The 15,359-nt window shown below is 45.6% G+C and overlaps 1 protein-coding gene across 3 annotated transcripts in view; it reads left to right on the forward strand.

The window, feature by feature from the left end:
- LOC141171946 (uncharacterized) overlaps nt 1-15,359 on the forward strand; it is an 83,061-nt gene that overhangs the window by 38,639 nt on the left and 29,063 nt on the right. Inside the window, exons 1-2 of one of the 3 annotated variants that reach the window (XM_073655660.1) lie at nt 8,830-8,998; nt 11,612-11,716. The gene's annotated coding sequence lies outside the window, so the exon portion shown is untranslated. Of the gene's footprint in view, nt 1-8,829; nt 8,999-11,611; nt 11,717-15,359 lie in introns of those variants that run through there. The other 2 variants (XM_073655663.1, XM_073655661.1) reach the window with 2 other exon arrangements.

Below are 15,359 nucleotides of genomic sequence, written 5' to 3' on the forward strand. Positions count from 1 at the left end.
GAGGAATATGGGACACCTCCTAACAGAAATAGTAGCAGACAGACGAACAAACAAAATAGATAGAACATAGAGGTCCGTAGACCAAGCAAACTAACAGAGAAAGACACAGAGCACAGGCTAGCTAGAAAGTAGATATACAATGAAGTCCAGCAAAGCCAGAAGGGCGGAGCAGGACTAAATAGGCCAACAAGGTCATGTGACCAGCAAAGGAAAAAAAACCTAACAGCAAGGTTCTAACACTGAAAGTCATAAAGCCTATTTTTGTAGGGACATCAGACGGCCCTTACTATTTTTAAAAGGCCAGCAGTCAGCCCTTGCTATTGTTAGAGAGCCATCAGCCGGCTATGCTTTGTTGTTCCCATTATTAACAAGTGGGTCTCCTATAAGGTTATTGCGTATCCAGTGACTGCAAGGGCTGCTAAAAATTTGGACGCAACCCAATACCCCTTTGGAGAGACATAGAGGAGGGTCTCAGTAAAAAAAAATGTTCCCATTATAAAGGAGTGGGTCTCCTATAGTGGTAATGCCCATGCTGTGACTGCAAGGGCTGCCAAAAATTTGGAGGCACTTCAATGACCCTTGGAAGAGACTAGTGTTGAGCCACCCCCGTAGTGTTCTGGTTCGGTTCGGTTCGTCGAGCACCGTTAAAACCAATGGCAGGCAAACAAAAACACATAGAAACACATAGAAAACACCTTCAAAAGGTGTCCAAAAGCTGACAAACTGCTCAGAAGACACAACTAACAAATGGAAAAGTGATAAGTACATATAGTCATGCGAAAAGAAAAGAGGTGGAGAAGTAAAAGGAGGAGGAGACACAGAATTAGGCACGTCATGCCCTTCTAAAATCAAGAAAGGCTGGAGTAAAAATCTAAAATCAGGCTACCAACACCCAGACATCGTGACAAGAAAATTAAAAAAAAAAAATTTCTTTAGGTAGAATGGTGGTTCCATTCAGAACACTTTCCTTACAAGACGTATATTGGTATCCCTGTTGTGAGTTGTGCCAAAAACGGAACCCAATACATTCGGACTAATCCACCATTTGTCATATCCAAGGGGCAGGTCAGTACATGACAACATCGACGCGGAACCAAGTACAGTAGTATATACTGTACATCCTTTGACAAGGCAATCAGGCGGGTCAAGAAGTTGGGAAGGGGCACCCTAATGGCCAAAACAGACATTGAGGGGGCGTTCCGGTTACTTACTACCTGTGCCTCCGAATAGTGTCCGCTTATTGGGCTGCTTCTGGGAAGGAGCATACTATATAGATCCATGTTTGCCCATGGGGTGCTCCAGATCCTGCTCACTATTTGAGGCATTTAGTTGCTTCCTCGAATGGGTCGTCATGGACGTTTCTAAGGGGGCACATATTATCCATTACCTCGACGACTTCCTATGCCTGGGCCCAAAAGATTCGCCACAGTGTGAATACACGCCGTAGTCCACCCGTGAGAAGGAGAGAGCTGGAGGGAGAGCGGACACCACAGAGCCGGGGGGGTTAGATGGAGAACGGAAGAAGGAAAGAAGGCGATGGAGGTAAGGGAGTATGCTGGAAGGCCAACCTGAGCTCCCCCACGTTCCTGCTGGGTGGGCCCGAAATTAAGTGTCCAAACCACAGGTGGTGAAGCTTGCTTAACAGCTGGGCTACTCCGCTGACTAGCAGACACTGCTACTAGACCCAAAGTATTGCCTGGGCTAGATGCAGTTAAAAGTTGTTATTAGATACAAAGGCGGTGTAGCTTGCTTCAGATGGGCTACTCCGCTGACTACGAGACACTGAAGCTTTGGAGCAGACCACTGATTCCCAGGCTATAGTATGAGTAAACAGCTCTTCAGACTCAACCATCTGTGTTACCTCAAGCCATAGTGTATGCAGTTTCTTACGGTTAAAAGGGGGGGGGGGGGGGAGCGACCCGACCCACCTGGAATTGACGATGCCAACGTCATGTAAAACACAGCAAGGGGACTCCAAAAAGTCTCAATTTTTTCCAAAAATTGTGGCACAGACACCACTTAAGAGGCATCAATTGCCCCAGAGTTGCTTAAAATGGTTGGCAAGGTGATTTTCCAAAATCCTCAAGTTTTTGGTCTCCCCAGGATGACACAGTGGTAGAAAAGTCCTTGCGGATCCATGATTTGTTCATCTTTATGAACGCGAGTCTGTCTACATTCTCAGTGGACAGCCGCGTGCGCTTATCTGTCAGCACACCACCAGCAGCGCTGAACACACGTTCAGAGAGAACGCTGGCTGCGGGGCACGACAAGATCTCCAAGGCGTGAGTGGTGAGCTCAGGCCATTTTTCCATATTGGAAGCCCAAAATGAGCAAGGGTCCAGTGACACAGTCATAGCTTCGATGTTCACTTGGAGATAGTCAACGCCTAGAGGGGCTGGTACAGGAGTATGTGTCAGACTTCTTGTCTCCTGTGGCCTTGAAAAGGATGGTCTAAAAAAATTGGTGAAATGATTCCACAAAATTGCTGTTACCAGCAGATACGGTGTTACTGTTACTGTTTGAGTGATGAAGACTTGACAGTCCCACGGTTGGCAAGTTAGAACTGTGAGATTCACTACGAGCATCACTGGTGTTTTGTGGAAAAACAAATGTAAGATTCTGTAACAGCCTCTGCTTATACTCCTGCATGCGTGAATCCCTTTCTATGGCAGGAATTATTTGGGCAAATTTACTTTTGTACCGGGGATCTAAGAGTGTGGCAACCCAGTAGTCGGGATTACTTCGAATTCTGACAATCCGAGGGTCATGTTGCAGGTAGTGCAGCAAGAAGGCACTCATGTGTCTTGCACATCCAGGAGGACCAAGTCCTTGTTGTGTTGGTGGCGAGGAAAGAAACATGCTTCCTTCCTCTGTCCTCTACCCCCAACCTCGCACAACAGAAATGTGATCAAGGTCTCCCTCATCTGATGAGTCTTCCATGCCCATCGCCAGTTCGTCCTCCACTTCTTCGCTTCACAGGTGGGCTACTCCGATGACTATGAGACACTGCTACTAAGCCCAAAAGGATTTACTGGGCTAGATGCAGTAAAAAATTGTTATTAGATACACAGGTGGTGTAGCTTGGTTCAGATGGGCTACTCCACTGACTACCAGACACTGCTACTAGGCGCAAAAGGATTGGCTGGGCTACATTTAGTCAAATGCTGTGAAAAACACTTGCACAGCACTGGTGTGGCACCCCAGGGGTCTGGTTACCACAGTAATAGAGATATTATGTCTGAGAGAAAGTGGGAGGTTTCTCTGGTCAGGAGCCCTAAGCATGCAACACGGCCCGCCCAGACCTGGGAAGGGAGGAATCTGCCCTTATAAACTGGGTCTGGGGCGGGATTAGGACAGAGAGAGTTCAGTTCTAGACACAGGGAAAGATACATCAGGAGCTCTGTAGGAGCAGCAGCTGAAGACCAGGGGCTGGAGCTGAGCAGAGATATAGCTCGCCCTGGCTGAAGTTACTAAAACCGGACACAGGAGTCCGAGGCTGTGGGGACTGATATATATACCCAGCAGCAGAAACCAGCCGGCAGGGGATTCCAGGTCCTCTGGCCATAGAAGCCCGGAGGCTCAGTCACAAAGTAGGGACCAGCGCCGCCATCCAGGAGCGGAGGCTAACAGAAGGCCCCAAGTCACCAGCCATACGGGTGAGCACCACACGGTATACTCAGGAACGTGGGCTACTTGTAACCGCTGACAGCAAGGTAGCCAGGAAGAGTGCAGATAAACAGGGAGGCCTACAACTCCACCTGGCCAGGAGAACTCCTGCTTGCTCACAGACTGACCAGGCCCCTTATACTAGCCAGTACTCCCGGGAGGGTCTGCCTTATACCATCAGTAAAGACCCTGAACTGCACCACACGTCTCTGTGATTCCTTGCCGCACCAGCACCATTAGCACTGGGACCCTCACACCATCACTTCCATCATCTCTCACATTAGCTGCCCTGAGGCAATACTTCTCTGTGGGGAGTTATCCCATACTCGGCTGCGCAAACAACATCAGCCTCAGCGGTCTGCAGCGCAGCGGCGGTCCCCACTGACCGCAATCCACGGGTGGTGTAGTCGGACATGGTTATTACTTAAGACTGCCACTGGTTTGACCGCCCTGGGCACGGACCGGGTAACCGCCACACGGAGACTACAATCCCCAGCATCTTACAGAAGGCCCGGCTCCGGGTTCCCCAGCACAGGCCCAGGGGGCGCGTCACTGGCACAGACCTGCCTGGCAAAAAGTGCTAGGAACTGCTGTAACCTAGCCCTCAAAAGGGCTGCAATTACAACTAGTCCCTACTCCCTAAAGCTCTTTCTCTATTTAAAAGCAAATTCGCTCCCAATTCACACAGTTATACTGTATAGCGTCCACAGCAGCAGCGGTGCCGTCTAACACTCAGCTGTAGCAGTGAGAAAATGGTGGCGACGGAGAAAATGGCTGGGTCTTATAGGGCAAGGACAAGTGAAATACACAGCCAATGACACATGCCCTTGCTTGTGTGAAAAAAAAGCACTTCGCTGCGTGTGTGCGCTGCTGATAGGCTGACAGACTGCACCGCCCCACTGTAAATGCGGGAAAGAAAAAATAAAATGGAGGCCCTGCCCCTCCCCCCACCCACTCTACACTGAAACTGTCTATTAACATTGATTACCAGTATTACTGTGAAAAAATCCAGTTGGGCTTTTGGTGCACGAACAGTTATCGAACATAACCTCGAACAGCCAAATTTTTTGCAAATCGTTCGGGTTCGAACGGCTCGAATACTGCCCAAAACAGCTCGAATTTGAGGTTGGCGAACAGTTCGAGTCGAACACCGCTCATCTCTAGAAGAGACGTGAAGGAGGGCCTCATAAAAAAAATGTTCCCATTAGAAAGGAGCGGGCCTCCTATACTTGTAATGCCCATGCACTAAGTGTATGGGCTGACAAACATTTACCCCTGGGGGGTATACATGACCATACTGTATAAAAAAAATTTTTTACGGGCATCATAAACACCCTTTAAAAAATTATGTGGTTGTTGCATCACGGACCACGGTCACCCTGATCATATGGTGGTGGAGGATGAGGAGAAGGAGGAAGGATGAGGAGAAGGAGGAGGACAAGAGCAAATAGCCAAAATCAGGAAGCGTATACCCCTGTGTGGGTGTGAAAAGATGCATGGGAATACACCTCCCAAGAAAAGACACTGGATTGGAGTTTGTTACGCTGCTATCATTCGGTGGTGTTGAGAAGTCTGGCCCAATCCAACCCTTGTTCATTTTTATAAGAGTCAGCCTGTCAGCATTTTCAGTTGACAGGCGGATGAGCTTATCAGTTATAATTCCACCAGCGGCACTAAAAACCCGCTTTGATAAAAAGCTGGCGGCAGGGCAGGCCAGGACCTCCAAGGCATAGAGAGCCAGTTCATTCCACGTATCAAGCTTGGACACCCAATAATTATAAGGCACAGTGGAATCATGGAGGGCGTTGGTACGGTCGGCAAGGTACTCCCTCAGCATCTTCCCAGACTTTGCACTCCTTGTGAGAGTACCCCGTGCCTCATGGCCTGTGCGATCGGAGGGTCTGAGAAAACTCTCCCAGAACTTTGACAGTGTTCCCCTGCCTCTGCTGGATTGGAGTTGTGTCTCTCTCGCCTGTACTCCTTGGTTGTCCAACGAAGTGTGCCCTCTGCCGCCAGTATTTCAGATGGGAATTTTTTTTAATAGTTCCGCAACAAGGGCCTTCTGGTACTGATCCATTTTTGTAGACCTGTCCCCCTCAGGAATAAGATATAAAGTTCTCCTTGTAGCGTGGGTCTAGAAGTGTCACCAACCAGTAATGACTGTTACCCAAAATTTTGAGAACGCGAGGGTCATGGGAAAGGCAGCGCAATATAAACTCAGCCATGCGTGCGTGGTGACGCTAATTATGGCGTCATCGCCGCTCACCATCTTGGTGGAGTCCTCAAAGTTTTGGAGGATGGTACATATGTCTGACATCCATGTCCACTCTTGAGGTCTTATGTGTGGAGTCTGAACTGAATACCGACGGCCTTGTTGATGCTGGTACTCAACAACTGCCCTCTTCTGCTCAGAAATCCTTCCCAACATGTGCAGTGTAGAGTTCCAATGCGTGGGGACATCACACACCAGTCTGTGAGCCGGAAGCTGCAAACGCTGCTGAAGCACGGCAAGGGCGGCGGAAGCTGTAGCTGACTTTCTAAAATGGGCACACAGGTGGTGTACTTTAACAAGCAGATCCGGCAGCTCCGGGTAGGATTTGAGAAACCGCTGAACCACTAGGTTAAGCACATGGGCCTCAGAGCCGCCAACAGGTTCCGGCCATTGTCATACACGACCATGCCTGGCTGTAGGTTCAGCGGTGTGAGCCACAGATCTGCCTGCTCTTTCAGAGCTGTACACAACTCTTCAGCATTGTGCAGTTTTTCACCTAAGCATATTAGCTTCAGCACAGCCTGTTGCCGCTTAGCCGAGGCAATGCTGCAGTGCTTCCAGCTTGTGACTGATGTGGTAATTTCAGAGATGGAGGCTGAAGAGGAGGTGGAGGCTGAGGAGGATGAGGTGCAGGAGCTGTAGACCGTGGGGGCAACCCTGATTGTCCTAGGGCCCGCAATCCTTGGCGTCAGGAGGACGTGGGTCCCGGCTTCCACTATGTTAACCCAGTGTGCCGTCAGCGAGATGTACCATCCCTGCCCACAGGCACTTGTCCACGTGTCCGTGGTTAGGTGGACTTTACCGGTAACTGTGTTGTTGAGAGCACGGCTAATGTTTTGCGACACGTGCTTGTGTAATTCAGGGATGGCCGCCGCCATCAGATTGCGGAATGCTTCCATCTCCACTAGCCTAAAAGGCAACATTTCAGGCGCAAGCAGTGATGAAATGTGAGAATTTAGTAGTGTGGCCTGTGGGGAGTTGGCTGCATATTTGCGCTTGCGTTCAAAGGACTGGGGTATGGACAACTGAGCACTGCGCTGGGACAAGGAAATGGACGAGCTTCCTGATGCTGCTACTTGAGACTGTGCAATGACAGGTGCAGGGCAGGAGGCATCTTCGCATGCACCATGGACAGTGAATTGGCTTGCATGCACAACAGCGGAAGAAGCAATGGTGCCACCTGCAGACACTGTTCCTGGACCCTGGGGTTTGGCACACAAAGTCGGGTGCTTTGCTGCCATGTGCCTGATCATGCTGGTGGTGATCAGGCTGGTCGTTTTGCCACCTCTGCTGATGCTGGCCTGGCAGGTGGTGCAAATGGCCTTTTTGGGGTTATCGGCAGAGTCTTTAAAAAACAACCAGACTCGGGAAGACCTAACAGTTGTACTGGCAACTTCCTTCGTGTCGGTGTTACAGGGAATGGTTGCCTGCCTTCTGTCTGCGGCCACCACACTGCTTCTTCCTGCCTGTTGGGGTGCTCTGCCTCCCTCCCCCTGTGTGCTGCTGGCCTCGCTCTGCATCTCCTCCTGCCAGGTTGGGTCAGTTACTATATCATCCACCACCTTGTCTTTTACTTCCGCACCCTGGTCCTCCTCCTGACTTTCTGGCAAATGTGTCTCATCATCGTCCACCTCTTGTGACACTTTCCCACCATCGCCTTCGTGTGACTGTGGCTGCTCAAATATTTGGACATCGCTACACGCGATCTCCTCTTGCCTCGCTTCAAGTGGACCGGGCGAGAGGCCCGAATCTATAAATGGACAAGTGAACAGCTCTTCAGAGTGTCCAAGAGTGGGATCAGTTGTCTCTGGGTACTCGGCATGGTGGGCGGAAGGAGGATCAGGGTGAGGAATATGCAGTCCAGACTCACGGCTACTGAGACTTGACCATTTGGAAGACAGGGTGGTGGTGGTGGCTAAGTGACTGGAAGCATTATCCGCTATCCTACCAACAACCTTTTGACACTGCTCTGGGTTCAATAGTGGTGTGCTGCGGTCCCCCAGAAATTGGGACAGGAAGGTCTGGCGAGAAGATGTGGGACTTTGTTGTGGCACAATTTCAGCTTGCCCACGGCCTTGTCCTCGGCCTCTGCATGCACCATTACCATCACGTCCAGTTCCCAGTCCCTTGCCACGTGCCTTGCCCATTTTAGATGGAGGACAGTATCTTCCATGCTCGCTACAAATGACTGAGTTTGGAGCGAACTTATATGTGATCCGTATGATAGAGAAAACACAGGTTTTAAATAGCTGGATTTTTAGTGCTGTAATATGGAAAGGACCTGGCTGTATTCCGCAGTACCAACAAGCAAATGGCGCAGAAAAACAGTGTTCTCTGGATTGCTTTTCAAGCAGATAATGAGGATTAAGATCCAAAAAAAAAATATTTCTATACAAAGGCCCAGGTCTCAGGTGCCAGGAATATCTAACAGCAGTAGAAGGCAGAACTGGAATGGAGCCTCTTGTCCTATGTGCACTGCAGTCTGCTATATACACTGCCTGCCTGCCTATATACCCTGCCTGCCTGATATCTCTGCAGAAGGATTAGTCCTCAGAAGGACTGTTTGTTAAAATGGATATGTGTAATGTACGGTTTTTCTCTCTACACTACCTAATACATAAGCAAATCTCTCCCTAGCTCAGCAGCACCTCTCCCTACTCTGCCTGATCCAGAGTGACTGTGACGAGCATGGCGGCGCTAGGTCTGATATAGACCTGATGACGCTGTGCGGCCAGCCAATCACTGTAATGCCCACAACCAACATGGCTACGGCATTACAGTGAGTGGCAGGCAATCCCTGCATGTTCATTGGCTCTCTAAAGAGCACCAAACCTGCAGGGAGGGGACCCTGTTAGTCCCAGCATCACTTTTCTATTACACACCCCTCCTGTAAAGGGAGGGATTTTGTGCTGCGCTGCACGCTCCACACTCCACCAGAACAAATCAGTATTGACAGTGGGAGAGTAAAGACTTTTAAGTGTGAGCTCCTCACCTCCCTTTATGCAGCACATCGCTCCCCCTTCCTACCACAACACCACAGACCAAGTGAAGAAGAAGACGGTGAGTTGTTTTTTTATCTTTAAAAATAAGGGACCCACAACTGGGAGCTTCTTGGAGACTCTGATATTTTAAATGACTTGGTTTCTTTTCTTATGTTTTTATTTATTTATTTTACTTGCTTACATAGCGCCATTAATTCCACAGCACTTTCCAGACATTATCGCTCCTTGTCAGCAGCTCTTGGGAGTTGATACATTGTTGCATTCTATTTACATTAACTTGACGTTTCCTTCCTTTTCCCTGATCATGTTACGCACACATGTAGCAGGGAAGAATTTTGTCATATTTCACATCAGCTATTGGAATTGGGTTTTTCAGGCTGCTGATATCGAGGTCTATTATATTTAATTAACCCTTCATTCTCAATAATATAGCCCCACGAGAGTGGTAACGGTACAGGTTCTGCACATGTAATGTGACACTACTCGCCTAGAGTAGCAGAGATTGAGGTCTTTGTTCTTCCCGGCTTCCAAAGTCAGAAGTGACTCAGACTGAAGGGTTTGACAGAGGCACGAAGCCCACATGAGCCCACCGCCCCCCTGATGCAATCACAGGATGAGCCCACCGGCAGCCCCACGCCCACCTGATGCAATCACAGGATGAGCCCACCGGCAGCCCCACGCCCACCTGATGCAATCACAGGATGAGCCCACCGGCAGCCCCACGCCCACCTGATGCAATCACAGGATTCCAATAAATTATTATGGCAACTGTAAACAATGGTCATCAGGTGAGTGAGTCACAAAGTTCAGGCTGCCTGCAATAAGAATAATACACCATGCTAATAAGTAGCATTTATATCAGAGTCAACAAACTTTTGCCAGATCTGGAAAAACTCCAGAAACTGCCAGATCCTGATTCAGTACAGACTCAGTGCTCACAATCTGGCCATCATCTGATAGACCTGAAGGCTCAGGGAGACCAGACCCCCACGACCACCTGGAGGATGAGACCAACTTCTTGCTACACTGCACCAAATACTCAGCAATGAGGGACACAACTTTCAGGAGACTGAGCTTTGCCCAGACTTTAGCTACACGGAGGAGGATAAAATCTACTTCTACTGGGAGAAGACGAAAGAGCGGAGGATATAACGGCACAATATGTGAGCACATGCCATAGACTGCAAGGAAAGTGACAAGTCATGGACTTCTGTAGTCCCCTCACTGGTTGTAGCCCATTTTCTCATTTCCAGAATTCCTACCTGAAGGTCCCCATTTTCCTTCCACTCGCTTTGGTGATGCAAATGTTTATTTGGTCCTCACAAAGCTTCATTGAATAGTTCAGGGTATTATGTAACCAAAGGACCCCCCTTGATGCACCAATGTATTATTAGATATACAGTACAGGCCAAAAGTTTGGACACACCTCATTTAAAGATTTTTCTGTATTTTCATGACTATGAAAATTGTACATTCACACTGAAGGCATCAAAACTATGAATTAACACATGTGGAATTATATACTTAACAAAAAAGTGTGAAACAACTGAAAATATGTCTTATATTCTAGGTTCTTCAAAGTAGCCACCTTTTGCTTTGATGACTGCTTTGCACACTCTTGGAATTCAAGAGAATGCCAAGAGTGTGCAAAGCAGTCATCAAAGCAAAAGGTGGCTACTTTGAAGAACCTAGAATATAAGACATATTTTCAGTTGTTTCACACTTTTTTGTTAAGTATTTAATTCCACATGTGTTAATTCATAGTTTTGATGCCTTCAGTGTGAATGTACAATTTTCATAGTCATGAAAATACAGAAAAATCTTTAAATGAGAAGGTGTGTCCAAACTTTTGGTCTGTACTGTATATATAATAGATATCGTGCTCTTTGGCAGCCAGTAGCTTACACACAGGGATCCAGTGTTGGTGTCAAACACACGGTTTGTTAAAAAGTCCACAAGTGATCACGGCACACAAAAAAGAAATAGAAATAGCCTTGCTCTGGCATAAAAAAAAAGTGTGACAAAAAGAAAACAAAATTCCCACAGCTGGTACAGGCTCACCCGTTTGCAAACTAGGTCCACACTTATGCTGATTAGTCTGCCAGAAGATATCTGAGTTCTTTCCATCTCCACTCCGTTGCCTTAACTAGTCTTATCAATACCTGGAATGAAGGTGTGGAAATGGCCAGTCCCACTCAGCTCTTCTAGCCGCTCCTAAAACCCAGACCTAAAATCCTGGAACCAAAAGGAAACCTCTCAGCAACTTTTCCCTGCTGGAGACTTTGTCTCTGGATTCTAGCCTACTCAGTGACACACCCTCCCATCCAGGATTTTGGCCTTAATGGACGGAATCAAATCCCATTTCTTGAAGGAAACCTAATAACAGCTTGTTGCCCTACTGTTGAGGCTCTCGATGATCAGTTGTAATCTATGGATTTTCCCTGCAAAATCTGGCAGAAGAAATTAAGTGGTGCAATCAGATAATGGAGTTCTCACTTTTCAGTTTTGTAAAAGCAGCAGAGAAGCTTTATACAATAGGATATTTTCTGATACATCTACAGTATTTTTCTTGCATCTCCAGTCTCATTCCATTGCAGATACACAGCGGCTTCTATCATTGGTGTAAAGGAAATAATCTTCCCACCCACTGACTTCTGTTTTTTCCTTTCAGACTGCAGGTACAATAAAGAATATTTCCTGAAGCATCATGCTGAGAAAGTGAGAGGTCTGCCGAGGACAAGAGGTGACTCCGACGGAAAACTAGGATCCCTTCAGGGTAGGATCACATCAAGTTTTCTCAAGTGGATTTTTTCAAACTGAAAAATCTAAGTAAAAAAAAAACATGGATTTTGGTGCAGTTTTGCACAAACAATTGTTTAACGCTGTTTGGATGCAGTTTGTGATGTCGTTTTTGTCAATGGGATTTATAATAATAGTTTAGGGTGTAACAAAAGTCATTTCCTTGGGCAAAAGTTATTTGCATAGGATAATTGTGTGTAAAGAATATATTTGTTAAGTGACGTGGTATTGCAATAAGTGGCGCGCACACTGAATTTGTGCAGTAACGCAGCAGAACCTGACATGTGAATAGAACCAGTTGCAGACATTTTGCTCCTAACGGTCCGAGCACGGACCTCAATGCACGGAGTGTCCGCGGGTCCCCCAATCAAAACTTGACAGTGCCATACATGCCTATAAAGTGGTCAGGTTCGGGTCAGGAGGCACGTGGACAGTCTCTGCTCCCACAGAGTTTTACAAACATCTGCAGCAGCCATTATGGAGTGTAATTAAGTAATGTGATAACACAAGATTTGTTACATAAGAATATGCAGAATTGTCTCTTCAGAGAGGAAGATGACGAGAACTCTAGCGCCACCTATTGGAGGCAGCATCCTTAAGTCAATATCGACTCTTTAAAGAGCCTTGCAATATGACTTGGGATAAAAGCCAGAACCTCAAAAGGGACAATTTGCATATTTAATCTCCCAGAGGAGCATACATGGCTTACAAGTCTCCTCACTCTGATGTGCCAAACATGGGTTATAAGTCTCCTCACCCTGACATGCCGGGCCTGGCTTCTCACTCTCCGCAAGGAGAAATGTTACTCTTAGATTACAGTCTTATCCTCTCACCTAGCCAAATCAGATCTCTTACTTTGCATTGATGAGGAGCAACAGCCCGAAACACTGTCTGCAAATGTTGATTGTGTGGTTAAAAAAAAAAAATGACCTGATAACAGGATTCTTCAGGTCAGTATGGCTATGGAGATACAATTTTTTTTTGTAGTCTGGATCGTGTGCTCGCGATTCTGGACAAATTACTGACAAGTTAAGTAAAATATGCAAATTGTCTCTTCAGAAAGGAAAAAGGACTTGACTCTTGTGGAGAGTGACACGAGGTTTAAGTCAAGTCCTTTTCCTTTCTGAAGAGACAATTTGCATATTTTACTTAACTTGTCGAGACAGATACAATTTATGTGAATCCTCCTGAAGGCAAAGGACATGAAAGAAAGGTGCAAGTTACACAATAACAATTTCACATAGAAGGCAGGAAGGTTTTGCTGGAGGCGACACGTGTAACAAGCTAACCATATTGGTCAAATTTATTCCACATGCAAGAGTCATTTGTAGGATTTGCGGTGCCATCCAGAGATGACACTAAGGTGCCAGCTTCAAGGTCTAGAAGTGTTATGAATTCTGATATTTCCGCCACAACCCCCTTTTTCTTTTCGTCCCTCCTCTTTCTCTTCCCTCTATGGTGTCTAAAGGGTAAGGTTTCTCCTTGTGGAGAGTGAAAAGCCAAGCCTGTCTTATAAGTCTCCTCACTCTGACATGCCCGGTTTGGCTTGTCACTAGCCACAAGGAGAAATGTTACCCCTTAGACACCAGTCCAGAACCTCTCACCTATCAAATCAGATCTCATACTTTGCACTGATGAGGGGCAACACCCTGAAACAAGCTGTCTGCAAATTGAGATTCTGGTTTGACTTTTATCCTAACTCATTTTGCTAGGCTCATTAAAGGGTCGATATTGACTTTTAAGATCGCTGCTTCCAATAGGTGGCACTAGAGTTCGAAATTATTTGCGCAATGTCTAGAAAGAATGTGCCCAATTGATCCATCATCCTTATTGTCTTTTTTTACCCCAGTTGTTTCAGTGGCTTTTTCTTCACACAGCCTCCTTGCTTTTGGGCTGCATTCACAGATCCAAGAGAAAATAACCAATTTTTTTTTCGTAGTCGTCATCCTAGTAGTATCTATTTTTTCTCTTATCTTTCACTGAAGCAGGTAGACTTTCTGAGCTTTTAATTTATTGACCCTTAACAATGGATCAGTTAAAAATTGAGGAACTAGGATGCAATTTTGAAGAATAAAGTTTGTCTTCTGTGTTTCATCCATTTTATCCTTATCCCCATAGACTTTCATTGCAGAGTCTGATCCACAAAATGGAGGAGAATAGGGCCTACTCTGAGTCTCATGATTCAGACATCTATTTTTAAAAGGGATGTGTGTATAGATCAATGAAACTCTGGCTCAGTGTTCCACGTCCAATGTGCAGTAGGACTTGTCACCAGGATGGGTGAATGTAGCCTTAGCCTGATATACTGTTCTCTTTATTCCATGGATATATTCCTTTTTGACAAACTTCCTTAAAAGGCCTTTCGATTGTTCCCTATAGTCAGCAGTCTTTGTACCTTTTTTTTTCTAATATATTTGTACTAGTTGAAGGAAACATTTCTTATCCATTTTTAATAGAGGGCATTCTGATAATTAAAAATGTTATTGAATCCACATTTTAAAATGCGTTTTTTGTAACAATTTGACCCAACCTCTTATGACTTATTTCCAAAATTATATTATTCGAGTTCACATTGGGATTAAATTTAAAACCAATTATTCTTGTTAATGTAGTCTATAGACCTTAGTGCTGACTCCTGTGCCCCTTTCCAAATTATGAATAAATCATCTATGCAACATCTTTAATAGCTGACATGAGCTGAATAGAAGATCAAAACTGCTATTTTTAACAATTCATAAACAAATTTGCATAACTGGGTGAGTTGAGCACCCATCGCGGTCCCCTTCATCTGATGATAAACATTATTCTCATATGAAAAAAACATTCTGTATTATAACCCTTCTAACAAACAAAAGCTGTTTGGGTCTTTGCTAATGAACTTTTATTTTTCCAAAAAAACATTACTGAGTCCAATTCCATACTTTGCTCAGTGGTTGAATAAAGTAGCAGTAATTGAAAGTTCAAAAATATTGAATAATTTCACCACCTAACGGACATTAACTACCTAATTAGAGCTGTAGTGTCCTTGTAACATTAAGGCAATTCTATCTCTAGAGCCTGCAAATCTATAAAACGAGATAATTTGCTTGTTAGATAATTAATGCCTGATATTAACAAACTCCAGGAGATATTAATTATATCCTAGTAGGCTTTTAAAAGATTATTAAAAAAAAAAAATGGAGTAATCCCCAGAGAGGCTGATCATATCAGGTGTTTTCTAACAAGCAAATTATCTCATTTTCTAGATTTGTCTTTACAGGGACTAGAGTTACAATTACCTTTATATCTGTGGCAAAAGCCAGAAGTATCACATTCCAATGGGCTTTACTCATGTGTGAATAGGAAATACTGCATTTGACTAAACACGCTCTACTTTATCGCATGATTTACAAAACATCCTGGAGGTAAGAGATAGTAACAGTAACTGTGTATATAAATAATAAAAAGATTAAAACAATGTAATAATCTCAGAAATAGAAAATTAAAGGAAGTCTGTCAGGAGGTTTTTACTATGTAAGATAAGAGCAGCCTGATGTCGGGGTAGAGACCCTGATTCCACTTGTTGGACTTCTTGCTGTCATTTTGATACAATCTCCATTTTCTCTGCTGCAGATCTTGCA

The sequence above is a fragment of the Phyllobates terribilis genome, unplaced genomic scaffold, assembly GCF_046119375.1.
Source record: "Phyllobates terribilis strain yellow unplaced genomic scaffold, ASM4611937v1 Scaffold_12__6_contigs__length_324123572, whole genome shotgun sequence".
In the NCBI taxonomy this organism is placed as follows: Eukaryota; Metazoa; Chordata; class Amphibia; order Anura; family Dendrobatidae; genus Phyllobates; species Phyllobates terribilis.